At 37.1% G+C, this 21,004-nt stretch overlaps 1 protein-coding gene across 1 annotated transcript in view; it reads right to left on the minus strand.

Moving 5' to 3' along the window:
* add3a (adducin 3 (gamma) a) overlaps positions 1 to 21,004 on the minus strand; it is a 110,148-nt gene that overhangs the window by 60,008 nt on the left and 29,136 nt on the right. The window contains exon 2 of the mRNA XM_067395915.1: positions 15,854 to 15,906. The gene's annotated coding sequence lies outside the window, so the exon portion shown is untranslated. The remainder of the gene's footprint in view (positions 1 to 15,853; positions 15,907 to 21,004) is intronic.

The following is a 21,004-nucleotide window of genomic DNA, read 5'->3' on the forward strand; positions in this document are numbered from 1 at the left end:
AGTAATAATGTGAAGTAATATACTGCAAGCGTTGAAACCACAGGCAACTGGATATTGTCTGGTTTTTGGCAAAATGCAAAATTTCTCTTGAAATGAAGCTTTTAAATCTCTTGGGACGGTCATCAGGAATTTTAGTAATGGGGAAAGCGGCACTCACTCCAGTTCTCCAGTTTATTGACTCTTTAATGACATCTGAGTACCTCTTGGGATTATGCAATGCATATGTAGAGCTTGTGAAGCTGAGTGATAGCAACTTTTCACACTGTAAAAGGGAAAAACAATGATTTATGGTTAGCCTGAGGACACAGGAGCTGGCTCTTCCGCTTTCCCAATGCTTGACATGGTGGCCGTCATAGTGCAAAAGCTTGTTTGTAATTATACCTTGACAACATTTCACACGCTTACATATGTTTTCATTTTTTTCAGCTCAAAATGAGGAAACTTTTCATTCATTTGGACAAACAAATGAAAAGTAAAAGTAATTTTTTTCTCAATAAAAAGGCCATGTACCTCAAAATAATGGAAATAAATATCTTTCAATTGATTTGTTCTAGCCGTCTGCATGCAAAAACAAACATTCAACACAAATGACTCCTATGTACCGATCCTTTTAATGAATAGTTAAAAAAAAAAAATGAGTTACTGGTTTGAATCAGCCTGACACAATGATGTTTATAACTTACTTTAGCAGAGAGAGAATTTCTTTCATATGCAAGTAAAATTGATAATATAATTGAAATATACACAAATTAATCAGAATCAAATGAAAACGATTTTGTCATCAGAATCAAATTTTAAACCTTTATGAATACACAGCTCTACAATTCAGGATTCTTCCATTCAAACACATACAGGGCATGAGGTTTATATAGAGGGCAGTGGCAATCATGTGTACTGGTGTGGTTTTCACAGCATTTCATCTATGAACGGGAAGCATTCATCTGGAAACACAGAGCAAAATGGGCCAGAGGGCCTGCGAGCAACCTGCTTTTATGCCCACTTAAGATCACGTCAGTAAACAGAAACATATGAAAGACGAACTCACCCGCTGACTGCTGTACTCAAATACTCGCATGCTGCCCTTCAGGCAAAGAGTGTTTGGAGAAGTGAAATGACACGACAGGGCCTTGTTTCAGCATCAGTTTACATCAAACACACTTTTGCACCTTCGTTAACCAGTACACACAAAAAGTCAGCCCTTAGGCAAAGTGGCTCCTTTTGCTATTTAAACTGAAGCATATTGCCGACATCCTGACCTCTGACCTGCACAAAGAACTATCTGTCAAGGTTTTTCCCCAAGCGGACCTCTCAGGAATAGAGAGCTTTGCTGAGGCAAGTCCATCTGACTTTGATTCGGGCCCAGGGTTGCTGCCTTGTACGCTAATGATTTATTTATTTGCACGACTGCAAGAAGACTGCTCTGAGAATTCAGTTTGAGTTTAACAATAATATACGAACAACTCACCTCCACAACTGAGGTCTAGGAACTCACATGTACACTCATTCTGAAGTGTACAAAAAAGTTTTGAAGAAACTCCTACAAGTTTGTAGAGAGTATCTAAAGGTTCCAATGTTTCTCAGGGGAATATAAACGTTATTGGAAGAATGACACATTTTTGCAAGCCAATGCAAAAACATCGAACTAAATTTTTTCCTCTCATTTCATATTTTTTGGAACGACATAAGGGTGAGTAAAGTACAGAATTTTTATTTTTGTCTTAAGTAACTCTTTAAAGAGAAATGCATGCAAAAATGCAGACTTATCAGGACAGTGGTGCTTGGCCAGGCATCGACGACTCATTGCAGTTCTGGTCCAATATAAATGCAGAGGAATGCACCTCAAAAATGCAGAGGAGATAAAGGCACACTAACCTCAGCACAGAAGAAAAATTGCAACAGAGAGAAAAATTCACCTGCTCAAGTTCCAGAACTTCCTGTTCTCAAGGTTTTGTCTCTCTTCAGACTTCTCAAACTCAACGCACAAATTTCCAGTGTTCCTACATGGGCTCTCCAGTCTCCACTGGAGAAGATATCACAATGCTTATCTCACACGGTTAGGAGAGACCGATAGAGAGAGGGAGAAACAGAAAGAGAGAAAGGGACACGCACACATAAGGGAGGGGTCTCTGATTAAAATTCTCCCGGCACATTGTAGAAGGCCGTCGCAGCAATAAAGCCCTGCTGGCTGGCTTTTGTTCAAGTTTTAGGCTGTAGTCTTTTTTTCACTCCGATTCTGCCTCTTTTGGTCTTCTGGCAGTCTTTTCTGGAACTGAAGGGAGGTGCAGGGAGGCAAAATGAAAAACTACCAGGGTAAGAAAAAAAGATAGCCCCCCTTCTCAATTTCTTCAGATGTGGTATTCATTGGTCTCTGAAGGGTTACCCGGTCCGAACAATGCCCAGCATCAGACCGCAACAAAGCCGAAGCAGCTTTCAAATGGTCTTACAAACTAACACGGCCTTCAAAGCTGAAAGACTGCCAAGAGTTTGCTTTGTAGATCCACAATCAGAAATAGAGAATTTCTCCCTTATATCCACTCCGGATAAGGATGCACAGTTCTGGTCAATACTGATATGCTGATAATTATGTTATGGCCGAAAACTGGATATTATTTTTTTAAAATATTTTGTTAAAAATTAAATTACAAAAAAGTAACCAGAAATGTTAGATGACGGCAAAGGTAATCTAAATGGGAAAATAAGCATGTAGAATTAAAAATCTAATATAGAATAAAATTCACCAATATTGGCCAACAACCGATTTGATGTATATTGAGTAAATAATGTGCAAAATACAATAATTACATCTAATTTGTGGTATAATCAGGAATCGTCTCATCCTCAGTAAATCTTGATTGAGGTTGAGGGAAGTGAGTGGGGGAATGAGAGCTGTGGTTCACCCTAACACTCTTGTAGTCTTCATAAATTCACCTCAATTAAAACCAAACTCAACACATCTCTCATATGTGGTTCATTCACAGGGGTTGGTTAACGCCTCATATGCTAGTTGAAACCAGAAGTGCCACAAACTTTACTCTAGTGTCAGTGGTGAAGCTCTTGACAGTTAGCGCTAGGGTAGCTTCTCCTGCAACATTTTTTTTTTAACAAAAAGTAGGGCTCCCAATTGGTTGTGTCATCTTAATGGGTTTTTAGTATTGTTAAACGGTTGCCCCAGGGTCAATTGTTAACTGAAGAGGCACAAAGAGAAAGTGAGAGTGACACTGAATTAGCATCTGAATAACTCGGCCTATAGAATCTTTACTTGCTATTCTGCTGAGTAAGTCATCAGTAAATGTCTGTCTAGTTTGTCTCAAAAGCTCCCGTTGGAGTCTGTAAGACCAAAGCAAGCACTGTAAATGTAAACAAAAAATTGCCATCAATCATCTAAAATAGGACAGCCTAATACAAGCAAAACATCCACGTAGAGTTCTTTCCTACACAACCAGTGGTTCCTGATGTCTTTTTAATTGCACAGTGAACTGCCGAGCTCTGCTAGGGAGTGCTGACCAAAGGAGACAGTGAAGAACAACAGTTATGGGAGGATAAAGTATGACTGTGTACTATTTACCACAGAAAACCCAAATGAAAGCCCTCAGTGGGGCCTCTGCTAGCGTGGGTCTCTCGGGGAACGTTAAAAATCAATATGCAACCAATTATTCATGTAGGAGGGGAAGTATGTTGCAGTCCAAAAGTTGTCAAGAAGCTGGAAGATTCTGTTAACGTATTGAAAGTTATGCAACAAAAATTCTGTGATAGTTAATGCTTTGGAATCAGAGTCACTGAGGACAAGTTCTGGATTTTTCTGAATCCAAGCCAACTGCGTGTCTGGCACGGGTGTCCTTAGGCACAACAACCTAAAAATTTAAAACACTATAAACCTGCCTATACTGATATACAGATACTGGACATCGGAAAAGCAGATGCTCAATGACATGTGTGGCCCCAGAGGCCCTCAGAGGACACTACCATATTTCTTCACCAGAATATCACAGACATACAGTATGTAGGTGGGCATTTTTTATTTGGGGCAGGGTATAGAATCCAAATTTGGGGCCCCATTCATATCTTGGCACCAGAATATTGCAGACATTTCAGTGACAGTAGGAATACAAGTTATAAGAGCCAATCAACTTTTTGGCATGATTTGAGCTCAAAAAAGCTACATTTTTAAATTTTTCTTTGTCACATTTCTCGGCTGATTTGAAATATGTTATTGACATATAATCTTGATATACTTGTCTTCATGATTTTAGTCTTTCCCATTCAACTAAACAACAGCTATACCACTGTAAAGAGAAATTAGCTGCTTAGGGTGTCACCAAGATGGCCACCACACCTGATTTGGGCGCTAGACTAATCTGCATTTTCTGCATCCCAAAAAAAAAAAAACACTTTAAAACGTGCATCTTCAACACATTACAGATTTGTAGTTGCAACTCCCCTCAACTCCTTTACTCAAAGGAGCTCGATGCATTTCACAAAGGTCAACATCCAGATGTGTGTATGAAAAATTAGCCAGGAATAAGCAGCTCAGTAGAATTTAAATAACGCTGTAGGGAAAAGTAAAATGTGTTTACTTGAGTAATGGCCACACTTAAAATCTTTTCCATGGGGATGAATAATACATTAAAAACATTCACACATTATACATTGCAGCAACATTCTGCAACCAAATTTAGCAGTTAGATAATAGCATGCTGCATATCTATAGACCTTAGTCAGGTTAGACACCAGACTGAATTTAACGCAGAAGAAAATGAGGCTGTAAGGTATAGACATACAGTCTTTTAAAAATTAACAGTCAAATCTGTAGCCTACAGCTACATCTTGCCTTTATTAATTATAAAATATAGTGCTCTCTGACATATTTGACTGGCCAACTTGTTAATGAAGTGTGAATGCCATATAAAAAGCAATCAGGCATCAAGCACGCATGACCTATAGTGTACACTTCGATATGTATGGGAAGAAATCACAGGCTGCCACCCAAGCAGTGCATACTTTATGCTCCTATCTAGACTGCATCCAAAAGGCAGAATTTGTTCAACCTTTATCAAGTTACATTTTACTTCAATGATGTTACATTTAACACTATCAGAGTTTAATCGACAAGTGGTGTACTGCATACTCAAGCATTATATCAACGATTTGGGTCTTTAGTGGGCTTGCAAAATACCACATGAAACAAAAAGACATAACTGCACTGACATTGACTAAACATGAAGAATTTGCAGCTCTTCATCACCATCAAACTTAGTATTGAGAATGTTTAGGATTCTTACTACTTAAATTACATAAATTACAGGCATCTAAACAAAAATGAGCTTTTAAAGATGTATGATTGTGATGCCGCCTATACTTAATTTCCCTAGAAACGGTTATGAAACCTCTATTATTGGCAAGCAAAGTTTTGTTTGTTTTTTTTTTTTTTTTTTTTTAAATAGAACCATATTTACAGGCCTTTTCCTGTTTCTGTGCCAGATTTAGGGTTGGTGTTAGGTAAACAGTATTTTTGGACAGGGCCGATAAGTCTGAAACATTGAGGGTGATTAAAGGGGCTGGACCGAGTCGATGGTCATTTATGTTTCCTGTGCCAAGACACAGATGATGACAGAAAATGTGTAATAAAACACTCTGTGTTTGAGATCTGAGATAATTATTAGGCTCCATTGTGATTTGTGAAGGCTGTTGCAAAAGGTTCAAAGTACAAACAAGGTGATGGACATCGCTTCAGAGTGAATCTATTATAGAGAGAGTAAATTTACCACAGTTTTATATCAGAGAGCTTCTGGGGTCTCGGCAGGTTGGGAGCAGGTTGCTTTGACCTTTCTCTGGCAACCTCAAACAATCAAGAAAGTGTCAGAGAGGGGGAGCACCAATAAAACAGTCCTTTGAGCATCTCTCTGCCCTGGTTGCCCAGCCAGAGAAGCCAAATGCATCAATGCACACTAGATCAGCACCCAGCACAATGTGCCTGTTGATGGGGATACACAACGTATCAGATCAGGCAGGGAGGGGACCGTGTGAGACAAGCTCAAATTTAGCTGAAAAAAAAAAACACAAAAAAGAATACAATGACTCATTTCAGCTGCTAAAGGCAAAAGTTCATCTGCAGTGCTGGACGAGATCTCAGAAATGTATGAGAAAAGTGCTAGGTGTCAAACCAGAACTTTAGCCCCTTACGCACCACGTAGTTATAGGAACTAGCCACCAGGGTGGTTTCCTGAGAAATAATTTCCCCCACTGCACAGGACAATTTCCTGGTTGCATTTGCACCGGGAGTAGGAACTCTGAAGCGACTGACAGAAGCGTCATATAAGTTCTGCATTTACTGAAGTTGACAACTGGAGGATGGAGGAGGCCATGATTAGAGATGTGTTTGTTGTGTTGCGTGTTTCGGGATAACAGAGATGCAATGTAGACCCATATGTTACGAGATCAAAAGAGCAAAAGTGCAGTGTTACATACAGGGCTGCAACAACTAATTGATAAAATTGATAATATTCGATGAAATCGCTGACAACGGATTATCGATTAGTCGCATTTGCCCACCGTCCGCGTAAAAATTTTTGACAGTCATGTCAAATTTCAGCACTAAATAGCACATTTATATGGACAAAATTTATCTAAAAAATAAAAAAAAATGCTGTTGGAAAAAGGTATGTGATTCAAGCTGCCCAAAACATGAGAATTCTTTATTTTAAGTTTCAAGCTAATGCATTTGCATAATGTTTGACATTGCTTGCCCTGTCAGGCAGCATTGACAGATGAGTGTGCTGCATGTGATATGTTTCCTAAGCTTACAGTTTTACAATTTTACAGTTATATCCTTATCTGTAAAGCATCTCACATTTACAGGATAAAGAAATGACAGTAACAGGTCACTGTGTCCAGAGTGAATGTGTGTGTTCATGCAGAACATTCCTCTTTTCTGTTAACACTGAATTTGTATTTTTGTTTTCTTTATTATTATCTTCATTTTTAATGTAGGGATTTAGGGTGTACTCACACCATGCACCTTGTAACCGTGCCCTGGCGCGAATGTCCCCCCTCCCCACTACCTAACTGGTCCGCACTCACACGCTTACATCATTTACCATGCAACTTTTTGTTTTGAAGAAAACAGTCTCAAATTGTCATGTTTTGACGTCAACTCATGCAATTAACATTTTCATGACTGATCACTGCTATCACTACAGATTACTCGGACAAACACAACCTTTCATTTTTTTTTCTTCCAGAAAATCAATTCCAGTAAGTGCGCAACAACCTTTGGTTTACTGCCTAAAGGGCCCTTTGAAGTTGCCTTCGGTAAACACAGACACAGACGCAAACATACTGTACATGCAATTACATGCAGCAGAGCAATGGTGCAGCGCAGTTCCATGAGCCATCATGGTTAACTCAGCTGCTGCCTGTGAGGAAACACCCAACTGGATAATCACACACACACACACACACACACAATAATCCCACCCCTCAATACAGAGTGTCTGAGTTTTAACTGTGTTTTCTGCATTCTAGAGCAGTGAAGTCACTCGACAGACTGTATTGAGTGGGAGTGAGTCCTTTTATGCAGTCAGGCTCTTATTACATTACAAGACCACAGAGCAGAGAAATCAACAGCTTTACAATCTTATCTATCCATGTAAGACACAGGCTCCACTCCAAAAGCTAGATTGCCTAGCTGTCTACATTAAAGGGTTAGTTCACCCAAAAGACTCACCCTCATGTCGTTCCACACCCTTCGTTCATCTTCGGAACACAAATTAAGATATTTTTGATAAAATCTGATGGCTCAGTAAGGCCTGCATCGCCAGCAATAACATTCCCTTTTTCAATGCCCAGAAAGCTACTAAAAACATATTTAAAACAGTTCATGTGACTATTATTATAAAGAGATGAGAATACTCGTTGTGCGCCAAAAATAACAAAATAGCGACTTTATTCAGAAATATCTAGTGATTGGTGATTTCAGGCCTCACTGAGCCATCGGATTGCATCAAAAATATCTTAATTTGTGTTCCGAAGATTTTCAGAATCATTTTTGGGTGAACTAACCCTTTAAGTCAAAAAATGGAAGTTGAGAACATGTTTTGCATTTATTTTCCCCAGGTTTTTTCTTTTTCTTTTTTTTTCTCTTGAAAATCATATTTGAATATGTGGCAACTATTGCCGGTGGGCAAATATGTTGTATGCACCCCCTCCATGTAAAATTTAACTAGGAGGAGAACATTTGGCAACTAACTCAAAATAACTGCTTTCAACAGATTAATCTTTATTCATAAACAGATTATGTATAAAAGTCGAAGAACGTTCGATGTAAACCCAAAAAGGCTGCATCTAGCTTATAATCTCTTGAATATGAAAAAACAACAAACAACAAATCCCGTCTTAAAGAGGTGAAGCATAGTGCAGAACAAAGTGCAGCCATTAAGTTGACCCAGCAGGGAAGTGTGTATCAAAAAGTTAAATGAAAATAAATAAAAATAAATAGAATGAAGAAAAAATTACACGGGACATGGGGGTGGGACAGTAGAGCTGTGGAAAGACTGCTCTCTCTTCTCCTCCTTTTGACAGATTTATTAATTTTATTCTATTTATAGCGATGTCAGTTACAGGGTGAAGTTACACTGTAAAAAAATGCTGGGTTAAAAACAACCCAAAAAGATGGGTTAAAAAAAAATGGACAAACCTAGCAATTGGGTTGTTTTAACCCAGCGGTTGGGTTAAATGTTTGCTTAACCTGCTGGACAGTTTTATTCAACACATCAATTGTTTAAAAATTACTGTATTGCTTGCTTAAAATTAACCGAAAGTATGTTGGAAATGAATCTTTATTTAAGGTTTAATGCATAAGCATTTATTAATAAGTTAAATGGATACTAGTAATTATGTCTGATTTTTAATTTCCAATCTATTTTGGGTTCATTTTAAGTCAGCCATATAGTAATTTTTAAACAATAGTTAAAAAAAAAAAACTACCCAGCATGTTGGGCAAACATTTAACCCAACAAAACAAGCCAATTGCTGAGTTTGTCCATTTTCAACCCAACTTGGGTTATTTTTAACCCATTATTTTTTAGCGTGCATGTTTTAGATGGGATATTATGAAAGCAAAAAGCACTAAAGACTAATAACCTTGATTTATTAACCCATCCACAGTATACCCCATTTCCCCATGATATACTTACAAGTTATTTACCCACCAGCAACTATAGTTACTGCTTGGCCTTTTGACTAAGTATGCCAAAAACTATAGATCTCTTGTAAGATTTGTCTTGTTTGGATGATTCTAGAGACCTTCATGATTATGTAGATATATATGTCAACAAAAAATATTTATTAGTAACATGAAAATTGTGTTTCTTTGGGAGGGTTTGCCTTCGCCATGCTTCCTGGAAGTAGGGGAAGGAAGTTGATAGCCTCATGTGACAGGAAGGAAGTGAATACCTTTTTTTGTTCTTGAAATCCTTTATTTGGTTGTTTTCTTGCATGTCATGGAGACATAAAACATGGATAACATCTAGAAAAAAATATTGAAAATGACAACTATACACTGCGACAGTTGCTGGTGGGCTAAAATGGGTTAAAGATTATGGGCACATTAAGGGCACATGAATTAAAAAAAAAATGATGTGCATGGACAAATCATTTATAATACATACTGCAATATTTCATTAAAACAATATATATTATAATTGTCAATTTTGATTTCATGGAGAAATTTGTTTTTAGCACTAATTAATTGGTCCACAAGTTGGAAACACTGGCTGTTTCATAGTTGAAAAAGTACATGAAAAAATGAAAAAAACAAAACAAAACAACAACAACAGTAACTGGAGACACAACAACAATAGCAATGCAATGACAATCATTTGTGTGAGGGGGATAAATAGCCCAATCTAGAAAAAGATGAAGCTTTCTCGTGTGCTCATTTGTGTCGAGTGCCTGTGTTCATGCACATTATCAAATGGAGAGTACTTTAAAAGGCTTTGGCTGCATCCAAAAGTTCAAAAATGCTGCCATTGGAGGACACATTCCAATGTAGGCAAGTCTGAATCCAAAGTTAGCTTCATTTTCTTGTATTCTGAGATACCTTCATCTGATCGATTTCTGAAGGCAGCATAGATGTATCCTTCACTGCCTTTGATATCCCACAATCCTGTGCGTTCCATTTAACAGTTAAGTTAAAAAATAAAGATGGTGTCTGAAAGTTGTGGTTGGTGGTCAGTTTGTGTGTCAATGTATGTTTTTGACCAACTTTTTCCACTTTTGATGTCATTTCCAGCGAGAAATTAGTATTGCAGTAAATAAATATTCATGTAGTTTTATAGTTTTATATTGCTTTAAAGAAGGCTGCTTTACTGTATTAAACACGAAAAAAACAGTCAATGTCACTTTTTACATTTGTTTTTACTTTGTTCATATTTTATTCGCATTTGACCTCGATGGACCGAACAGAAGGAGAAGGCAGAGCCTCAGAGCCACACCTACCTATTACATAATCGCCACGGACCAATGGTAGTTCAAAAGTGTTTCTTAAATAGAGCAATAGCTTAAAGGTGCCCAAGAATGCTTTTTCACATAATGTAATATAAGTCTAAAGTGTCTCCTGAATGTGTCTGTGAAGTTTCAGCTCAAAATACCCCATAGATTTTTTTAAATACATTTTTTTAACTGCCTATTTTGGGGCATCATTAACTATACACTGATTATTTCAGCGCGCTGCCCCTTTAAATCGTGTGCTCACGAGCTCTCGACTATATTACAGCGCATTTACAAAGTTCACACAGCTAATATAACCCTCAAATGGATCTTTACAAGATGTTCGTCATGCATGCTGTGTGCATACATCGTATCATGTGAGTAAAGTATTTTTTTTTTATGTTTACATTTGATTCTCTATGAGTTTGAGGCTATACTCCGTGGCTAACGGCTAATTCTACACTGTTGGAGAGATTTATAAAGAATGAAGTTGTGTTTATGAATTATACAGACTGCAAGTGTTTAAAAATGAAAATAGCGACGGCTCTTGTCTCCATAAATACAGTAAGAAACGATGGTAACTTTAAACACATTTAACAGTACATTAGCAACATGCTAATGAAACATTTAGAAAGACAATTTACAAATATCACTAAAAATATCATGCTATCATGGATCATGTCAGTTATTATTGCTCCATCTGCCATTTTTCGCTGTTGTTCTTGCTTGCTTACCTAGTCTGTGCACAGATCCAGACGTTAATACTGCCTTTCCTTGTCTAATGCTCGAACATGAGCTGGCATATATGCAAATATTGGTGTCATACATATTAATGATCCCGACTGTTACGTAACAGTCGGTGTTATGTTCAGATCCGCGTGTTTTCCGGAAGTCTTTTAAACAAATGTGATTTACATAAGAAAGAGAAGCAATGGGGTTTGAAACTCAATGTATGTCTTTTCCATGTACTGAACTTAAATTTTTAATTCGAGGGCACCTTTAAACAAATGCAAACCTTTTGGATGTGCAAATAAAGAAATGAACTTATATAAATAAAAGACATTATAACTGCACACTCATTTTTCGTTTAAGCAGACAAGCAGCCTTCCTCAAGGTACAACATTTTACCACATTGAAAAAGTGTTTACCGTCCAGAGTCAATTTTTCTGGAAAGTTTGCTTGTCAAGCTGTTATGAACTTCAGAAATGAGCTCCAAAGAATTTTGTTTCGGCCTGATTTTGTTCGGAAAAAAACTTCACATGAGTTTGTTCTTCGATTATGCTTAAAGTATATCAGGGTCTTTAGGTGTTAGCATGTTGCTAAAGTAAATGCACTATACTCTAAACAAGCATAAAAATATATTGTACTCAGAAAAATCAGGTAAAAAATCAAGTACATTTTTAACTAATTCAGCTAATCACTGACTCATTAAGATAAGGTAAAGTTCCAACCCTGCCAAATATCTTAAAATTTTACTTTTACCTTACCAAAAATCTTTCAGTTTCACATACAAAATTATGAGTTCAAAGGATTTAACTCGCAACTTCACTCAGTTTGGACAGAATGTCCAGTTTCTGACTTTAGTAGCATGGTAAAATACTTTCATACCCTGTCTGTTTAAACTCCCAAACTAATGCACAAATGACATCATAACGGAGGTGGGGAGGGATATCAGTGCTCAGAGGGGTTTTGTGTATGCGTGTGCAGTGAAAAAGAGCAAAAGAGACAGAAAAGAAGGGAGGAGAGGGGCTAGGGAGGAAAGTGTAGGCTTGAGGAGCCATTTGGGACGTTTTCTGCAGTCCAGCCAGAGAATGAGGCAGCAGAGAACAGCCAATGAGACTCTGATGTGCTCGGTTAAAGGGGTTTGCAGACAGAAATCGGTGTTTGTTTGTCGTTCAAAGATGTAAAAATTATGTGAATTGTTGGACTGCTCTCAAGACATTATTCACCTTTCATTAACATATAAAACACGTGAAATTGTGTCAGAGGCAGAGAAAGAAAGAGAGGCAGAGAAAGACACAGAGTCATTTTGGACTCAAACAATTGCTCATTATGCGTCATTGCTTTAGAATCTGAGGAAAACGGTGAACAAATCATCCAAAACAGCTCTCTATAGTCCCAGCATGCTTTTTCACATCAAAATCCACATTGCTTAAACTGAACTATGATTTATGGGATTATGATAACAACACGACCCAAATCCACTTTACCAGTAACCCTGATTAGAGCTGTCGCATTAAGTGGGTTTAGCCAAAAATCACATACAGCAAGTAAAGCGAGACTAAGACCTCGGCGACAGATCATTACACCAATAGTGTGGAAAGGATCACAGATGACTTCACAATCATAAACATACCACAGACCATCATAAAAAACCAAAAGAATACTGAAAATGACTTTCATGCAATGACTCCAGAGTCTATCCAGAGTAAAAAAGACCAATCGGAAAATACCAAAAATACAGAAACAATGGAGCAAAATGGAGTAATAATCTGAAATGCAGAAATCTATCTTTGCCAAATCAGCAAGGTGGCATGTTTTATACGGGAGCCCAAATGTGACTCAATGATTAAAATAAAATATTAATTAAAATAAAAAATAAAGTGATTACTGATGAATGTTTTTGTCCATTAAAAATTATCTTGTGTCTAATGTAGTGATTAATAAACTTAATACTGCATTTTCAGTTTGCTTACTTCGTCTCTGTTTTTAGTCATTCATTTGATTAGATTTTTAGTCATTTTGATTAACAAAATGCAAATTTAAACAATTTATCCACATGTTGATGTTTGAGTTCTTAATTAAATTACCAATTTCTCTAATGATTATTGAGGGCCACATTTTGGCTGTTATTGTTTTGTATGAATATTTATTTTACATTTATATCTGACCAGTAACAATAAAGCTATTAAATTATTAATCAGGAATAATTTGCGGTGACTAAAATAATTTGAAATTATGGAAAATCCTTGAATTTAAAAAAAAAAAAAAACAACCAAAAAAACAACCAAAAACACTGATGAGTTGATGAGAGGTATGCTATTACTGAGTAATCAAATGTAAGATTTTTGCCTGGTAGACAACTAAAATAAACAAAAAGAACATTTAGTATGTCCTCTAGACATCATTTGTGCACTGAACATGCACATCATGTATAAACTTTTCATACTTAGCAACACGAGTGGAGGCTACTTTGAATAGAGCGACTGCACACACACCGTTCGTTTGCCCATCATTCCCTGTCTGTGTCCTCAAATGCCCCTGAATTGCAACATCATTGCAACAAGAGTCCAAGAAGCAAAAAGACTGATCAAGAGACAAGAACTCCTCTGTCTCTTCACAAAAGCACCCCAAAACAACACTTCAAATTAAGTTATTGACCCTAAGAAGAGATTTAGGGAAACTCAAAAACAAAAACCACCTCGCCTTTGCCTCAAGTCAACTGTCTACGTTTATATTTTATGCCACTAAAGCCCAGCAAACCTAACTAGTAAATCTACAGGGCTTCAGTTGCATTTCCCAGACGTCAGAAATCACTCAGGAAGTGTAATCCAAGCATTTTAAACCTCGTTTCTGAGGGCTCTCCCAACAGTCCCGTAAAGCACGCTAATGCTCAGGGACGCACCGTCATCACTCTCTCTCTTAGTGGCCGAAGAACCGGGAAGAACTGCAGCGATGTTAAATTAATCACAAGAGCTCAGAAAAAGAGAGAGACTGCAACAGAGAAGGGAAGCTGTAAGCTGCCGGTTTTGGGTTTGTGGTCATTACAGCCGTCAGCGATTCCTGCTCCAGGACTGTAAAATGTCTCGCCAGGTCGTCGTGACTACATCCATGTCATTTACTCAGAAAAAGGCCCAAAACACCACTTGACCAACCATTTTACAAAAGTTGGCAAAAATTTTACAACTTTCCACAATATTTTACAACTTCTAAACTTTCAGAAAGAATTTTAAGTAATAAATAACATGATTTATAATTTATTTATGATTGATTTTATATCAATATTGACAAGTCATATACCAATATATTAGCCAATATTTGACCGTTTCGAGATTATCGGCACCTGCCTGTTCGCCCATTTTGCTAAAATTACTGTGGTCAAAAAATGCCAACCCCCCAAAAAATTGACATTTAAAATCTAGTGACAATTTTGTTAACGGAAAAATTTCTGTTTTCATATTTGTGGTAAATTTTGAGCACATATTGTATTTAAATTAAAATAATTTAATTTCTATTTATTTTTAAACAACCTTGTTCTCATATTGATATTGGCAAAGGCCATTAACCCTTAAATGCATACCTCATTCACTACCCTCCTCCTCATTAATTTTTTAAAGTTAGACATCAACCTTCTTGATATTCCTCAATCAAGTTATTATAAAGAATATAACAAGAAAAAAATCATAAAATTATAAAAGAATTTCTATTTTTGTATTCATTTTTTGTAAAAATTGTATAGGGTCGCTTACGACCCGAGGTGTGTATGAGTGTACGTATATTTTTTCTGCACAACAATAATTGAATCTTAGATATGGAATAAAGGTGAATTGCACTAAGGTGGCAATGTCTGATACACAATGCTGAAGTGATGACTCATTCAGACAGAAAACTAAATAATAAGAGAAACATGAAATGGCTCAGCGATTTACTGCAGAGCAAGTACTGAACGCAATCAAATATGACTGTAACTTACTGGATGGATCTGGTGAAGCTGTTAGCAATCAAAATATTGATTTTGAAGATGTTGAAAATTATATAGTTTTGAGAATATGTTTGAGATCGCGAATGGGCTCATGTTCGTGACCTCAAACATAAAACTAGCCTATTATTTGCTGAATTTACTGATGAGGACAGTGATGATGGCATAAAACATCCACTCAAACCGAGCCCTTTCAAGCTCCAAAAGGTAACAAAATATGCTTTATTTTATTCTTCTGTAATTGTTACTCTAATATCAGAGGAGTTTTATATTATCGCGACAGGTAGAGATCCTTCCGTGTTAGATATTGATCCGGGTTGATAAAGACCCGAATATGTAAGAATGATTGGCGAAACATCATGCATTTAAGGGTTAAAAACCCATATCAATCGACGACTACTTTTTATTTGTGACAGACTATAATGCATATTTAATAAGCTGATGTAAATTTTTATATGCATATAATCTCATTTGCATATATTGAATAAAGTCAACATTTCAAAACATTACAGCATTTTCACTTTTAGCCTCTGAAAACATTCCAATCTAAAAGCATCTCAAAAGGTCGTACCCTGAGGGCACGTCTCGCTGTGCGCTGAATGAAAAGGTGTTGTGAGTCAAGGTTCAATTGGAGGACTCGCTGTGGGAATGAGCTTTATTTAGACTTACCTGCTGGGAGCCTGAGACCACACCGCCTGTTAATGCTCACGCTGCTGGATCACCTGAAATAAACATAAACACATAACAATCATCCAAAGTGATAAACGCTGCAGCTGGAAGTAAGAAAGAAAACATCAGCTTCAGTAGATTTCTCTCAAAGCTTTCCAAATAACTAGGTGCACTTCCTCCCTGATACGACGTAACTTGTTATCTCTTCAAACGCTTGGAATGCACACGAAAGCCAAAAGATTAAAAAACGTAGACAGTCAACTCCCCAGAAAAGCCCCTCAGTCAATAAATGGAAAAACATTGAGAGTAGGCCAGGCAAAACTCTTTGAATCTTAAAAATTATAACTCCTGCACACAAACCTTCAGGAATTGTGCTAAACATGCTTTACGCTCCTCTTCTTCAAATCTCACAGTTTCATTACAGGGTACGAGGGTAATGATAACCGCATTCTAGAACTAAGTTAACACTTCCTGTTTTTTTAACTCTTTAGTTAATGTACGTTTTGCAAGGTTTAAATTAAGATAATTTTTTGATGAATCCGAGAGGTATATGACTCATCCATAGACAGCAATATAATCAACACTTTCAGGTCCAGAAAGGTAATAAAGACATTGTTAAAACAGTCGACATAACTGCAGTGGTTCAACCTTAATTTTATAAATACTTTTTGTGCGCAAAAACAAAACGAAAATAATTTAATTCAACAACATCTTCTTTTCCATGTCATTATCCTTACGTAGCTGCCACAGTAAGCACAGTGAAGGCTTCAGTGTTTACGTCTGAATGCTGGCTCAGTATTGGCCAAAGCTGCACACGTGAGCAGCATGACACATGCGTGTGATGCTGACGCAAGAGCCGGCCAATAATGAGTCGGCGTTCTGACGTAGAACCTGGAAGCGCCGAGCGCAAAAAAAGTATGAGAATGACACAGAAGAGAGGATATTGTTGAATAAAGTAATTATTTTTGTTTTGTTTTTGGCGCACACGAAGTATTCTCGTCGCTTCATAAAATTAAGGTTGAACCACTGCAGTCACATTGACTGTTTTTACAATGTCTTTAGTACATTTCATCAAAAATATCTTAATTTGTGTTGCCAAGATGAACGAAGGTCTTACGGGTGTGGAACGACATGAGGGTGAGCAATTAATGACATAATTTTCATTTTAGGGTGAACTAACCCTTTAAGGCCCGTTCACACAGAGAACAATCACTATAACAGTATCTACATTAGCTTCGCCCACACGTCACGACACATAATAACATTTGGTTTATTGTAAGTGCACTGCAGTTTTGTTTTATGCCGTTTGCCGTTTTAGACTCTGGTGTATTTTGATTGGCTGTCAGTGTTCCATCAGCTGGAAAAAAAAAATTCTAAAAGTGATTCCAACGGTATAGTTCCTCTTTGACGTTATCGTTATAGCTGTGCTGTGGACTTCCCTATTATCAGAATTAGAATGAGTATTAAAAATGTATAGTTATTATTAGGGATGTAACAATACCCTCATGTCACGATTCAATGCATATCACGATACTGAACTCACCATACAGTATTTTTGCGATACTTTAAGACATATGGTAAAAGGTTAACAAATTATTACCTTTTGATTTAAAATGCTAAATTTAGTATTACATTGGGGGTGGAAATGAATAGGCTTGGACTTGGTGCTGGTAACCCAATGCACAGGACAATGTTGATACCAGAATAAAAATATTCATGATTCTGAAGCTGATAGATACATTTAAAATAATGTAGGCCACTTTTTACTGGTAACACTTTTTACTGGTAACACAAGTGCATGGCTTTCAAATATTATTATATTTGAAAGCCATGTTTCTAGCATCTGTAAAACCGCATTCTTCCATCTTAAAAATATATTTAAACTACGACATATGCTCTCAATGACAAATGTGGAACATTTAGTTCATGTGTTCATGACCTCAAGGCTAGATTACTGTAATGCTCTACTGGGTGGTTGTTCTGCTGTTAAACAAACTACAGCTGGTCCAAAACGCAGCAGCTAGAGTTCTTACTAGAACTAGGAAGTATGACCATATTAGCCCGTTTCTGTCAACACTGCATCGGCTCCCTATTAAACATCGTATAGATTTAAAAATCGTACTACTTACTTACAAAGCACTAAATGGTTTAGCTCCCCAGTAACTGAGTGAGCTCTTAATGCATTATAGTCCTTCACGTGTATTGCAGTCTCAGAATTCAGGCCAGTTGATAATACCTAGAATATCAAAATCAACAGCAGGTGGTAGATCCTTTTCCTATTTGGCACCTAAACTTTTCTTCCTATCGCTGTTCGGGAAGCAGACACACTCTGTCAGTTTAAATCTAGACTAAAAACACATCTGTTTAAACTTGCATACACATAACAACTACTTCTATAATTCACATTATCTATAAAACACATAATCGACTCCTATAATTCAATTCATGTAAATTGTTAGGCTGCATAGATTAGGTCAAACGGAACTCTTCCCATAACACCTGATCATGTACTCGATACATCATAAGAATAATGGCGTCTACGCTAATATTAGTCTCTCTCTGTTTATCCCAAGGTTTGCCACAACCTGCCAGATCCAGGCTGTATCTAGATGATATGAAGGACCTGCATCTAGACATGATGATAACGCAGCCCTAAACTGTCAACTAAACTATCCCCTGCGAAGGACTCCTCCCTTTCCTTTCCCTATGTATAGATAAAACATTAGCAAATTATTCCAGTTCGCATAGATCAAATACGCAAACCTATAGACTAAACATGTATAAAGGTATTTGGTTTTTCAGCAGGAAATGTGTCATTTAAGTGGCCCCTAAATTAATAATTAACAATTTTTACAACGGAAGTGATTTAATCAAAAACCCACTTTAGCTCGATAATATTTTTCCTATTGTCACTGTGAAGCTGCTTTGAGACAATATGTATTGTGAAAAGTGCTTTAAAAATGAAGATGACTTGACCATTATACATTATATTATGTTTAGTTAAACAGTTTTATAAGCATTATACAGTTTTCTTTGATCAGACAACACAAACTGCTACCCTCTGTTGACAATGGACAGTCTCAACAGGTGAACAAAACCGTTTATGACAATAACAAATGGTTATATAATAATGTTATTGGTACCACTAAAGTTAAGGTGCAGTCACATTTATCGTTACTGTCAAATGTTTGTGGGCGAAATCCAATCATGTCAACTGAAATCCACACACAATCGGGAATTTTAGCATAAAGGTGAAATATTTCACAATGAGTTTGTGTTGGTCATGCACATTGCTGAAAGATGCTTGATTTGAAACCAACTTCTGCATGAGCTGTGCTTCATACAACGCTATACGACAATGGGCCTTTTTTGCAGAAAAGTGACCGCACCATTACTTTAAAACTTAACACCACCAAAAACATTTTACAATTCTTGTCTAAAACTGTAAGATGGCACAATCTTGTTATATTTATGGATTGACACCTGCAAATAAATGTGACGTTTTTCCTTTCACTCTGTTTAGAAAGTCTTAAATGCTCTAAAAATTATAGACCCCCTTTACATACCGAGAGACAGACAGACCTCCAGTTCAGTTGAGGGGAAAAACCCATCAAACTGACCCAGTCTAGAGCCCTCTGGGAGTTCCGCAGCATGTGATAACCATCTTTATCGTCTGTACCAACACATCTGTCTAAACACTGCTAGGTCAACCACACAGTGGGTAGTAAATGCAGCAAGTCTATGAATCATTTCGCTCTGTATGTCCGATTATGCTACACTCTTAAAAATAAAGATTCCAAATAAGGGGTTTCCGCAGTAATGCAACCAAAGAATCATTTTTGGTTCCCAAAGAAACTTTTCAGTGAGAGGACTATTCTTCCAAATGTCTTCTTTTGTGCACAGCAGAACAAAGATTTTTATACAGGATTGAAACAACTTGGGGAGTAAATGATGACAGAATTTTCATTTTTGGGTGAACTATCCCTTTAAAGATTCTTCACTGATCCATAGATGCTAATAAGGAACCTTTATAGATACACAGTTAGAAAACAACTCTAAAAGTTAATGTTCAGTAAACTCAAATTTGTTTAATCCTGTTACGCTACATGCAGATAATTGGTATGCTTTATTCACCGTGCCGATGGGGTTCAGGGTCACTTAGATAACATCAGTACTTACATAATTATGTCTGGCCTGTGTTGTCCTACAGACAGCAAGTGGCCCCTGAAGCGAGGTGATTCCTGCTCTGCAACTTATGCAAGCAGGCTAGTCGCATTTCTGTTGCAACTGTAACAAAAGTTTTATTGCAGACCAGTGAGCTCCCAGCTATTTTAAAAAACTCAGACCACGGCGTTTGTGGGAAACGGGACACTTACGCAACACTGGATCGTTAGTGTGATTCTGTCAGACAGCTCTGATTTTCACAGGCTCTCACTACTGTGTTTGGCTCTTTTTGTCACCCTGAGCATTATGGGGCTTATGAGAGGAATGTGCTGAAATTTTGGGGTTTACTTTGGTAGCCTACACCATCATTATGCTAGCCTCAACCTCAGACGGCACACCCACAGCCCATTCGCTGGTTGCTTGATGCATGCTGCATACAAAGATGTCAAGTGCTGGCTAAAAATTAACAGCTCCAATCTGATTGGCTGATGTTTTTTTTTTTTTTATGAATTATGAACAATATTACTGCACTAATCTGGGAAATTATGCTGCACGATATATCGAATACAAGATATGGCTTAGCCTGATTTATTTAAGCAAATACTGGTTTCAGAGTAAAGCAAGTAATTTACACACGTGTAGTTCATGATACAGTGTTTCAGAGTCTTGGTTCACTTACAGTGTAAATGAACATCCAGTGCCTTCACTCTAAAACCACCAACACATTTATTTATTTGATGGCAACCTGCCAAAACAAAAGCTTGATTACATGCTGTTTGAATATGAAGAAATTAAAGGTGCCATCGAATTGAAAATTGAATTTACCTCAGCATAGTTGAATAACAAGAGTTCAGTACATGGAAATGACATACAGTGAGTCTCAAACTTCATTGTTTCCTCCTTCTTATATAAATATCATTTGTTTAAAAGAACTCCGAAGAACAGGCAAATCTCAACATAACACCGACTGTTACGTAACAGTCGGGG

This window comes from Chanodichthys erythropterus, chromosome 10 (genome assembly GCF_024489055.1).
Source record: "Chanodichthys erythropterus isolate Z2021 chromosome 10, ASM2448905v1, whole genome shotgun sequence".
Classification (NCBI taxonomy): Eukaryota; Metazoa; Chordata; class Actinopteri; order Cypriniformes; family Xenocyprididae; genus Chanodichthys; species Chanodichthys erythropterus.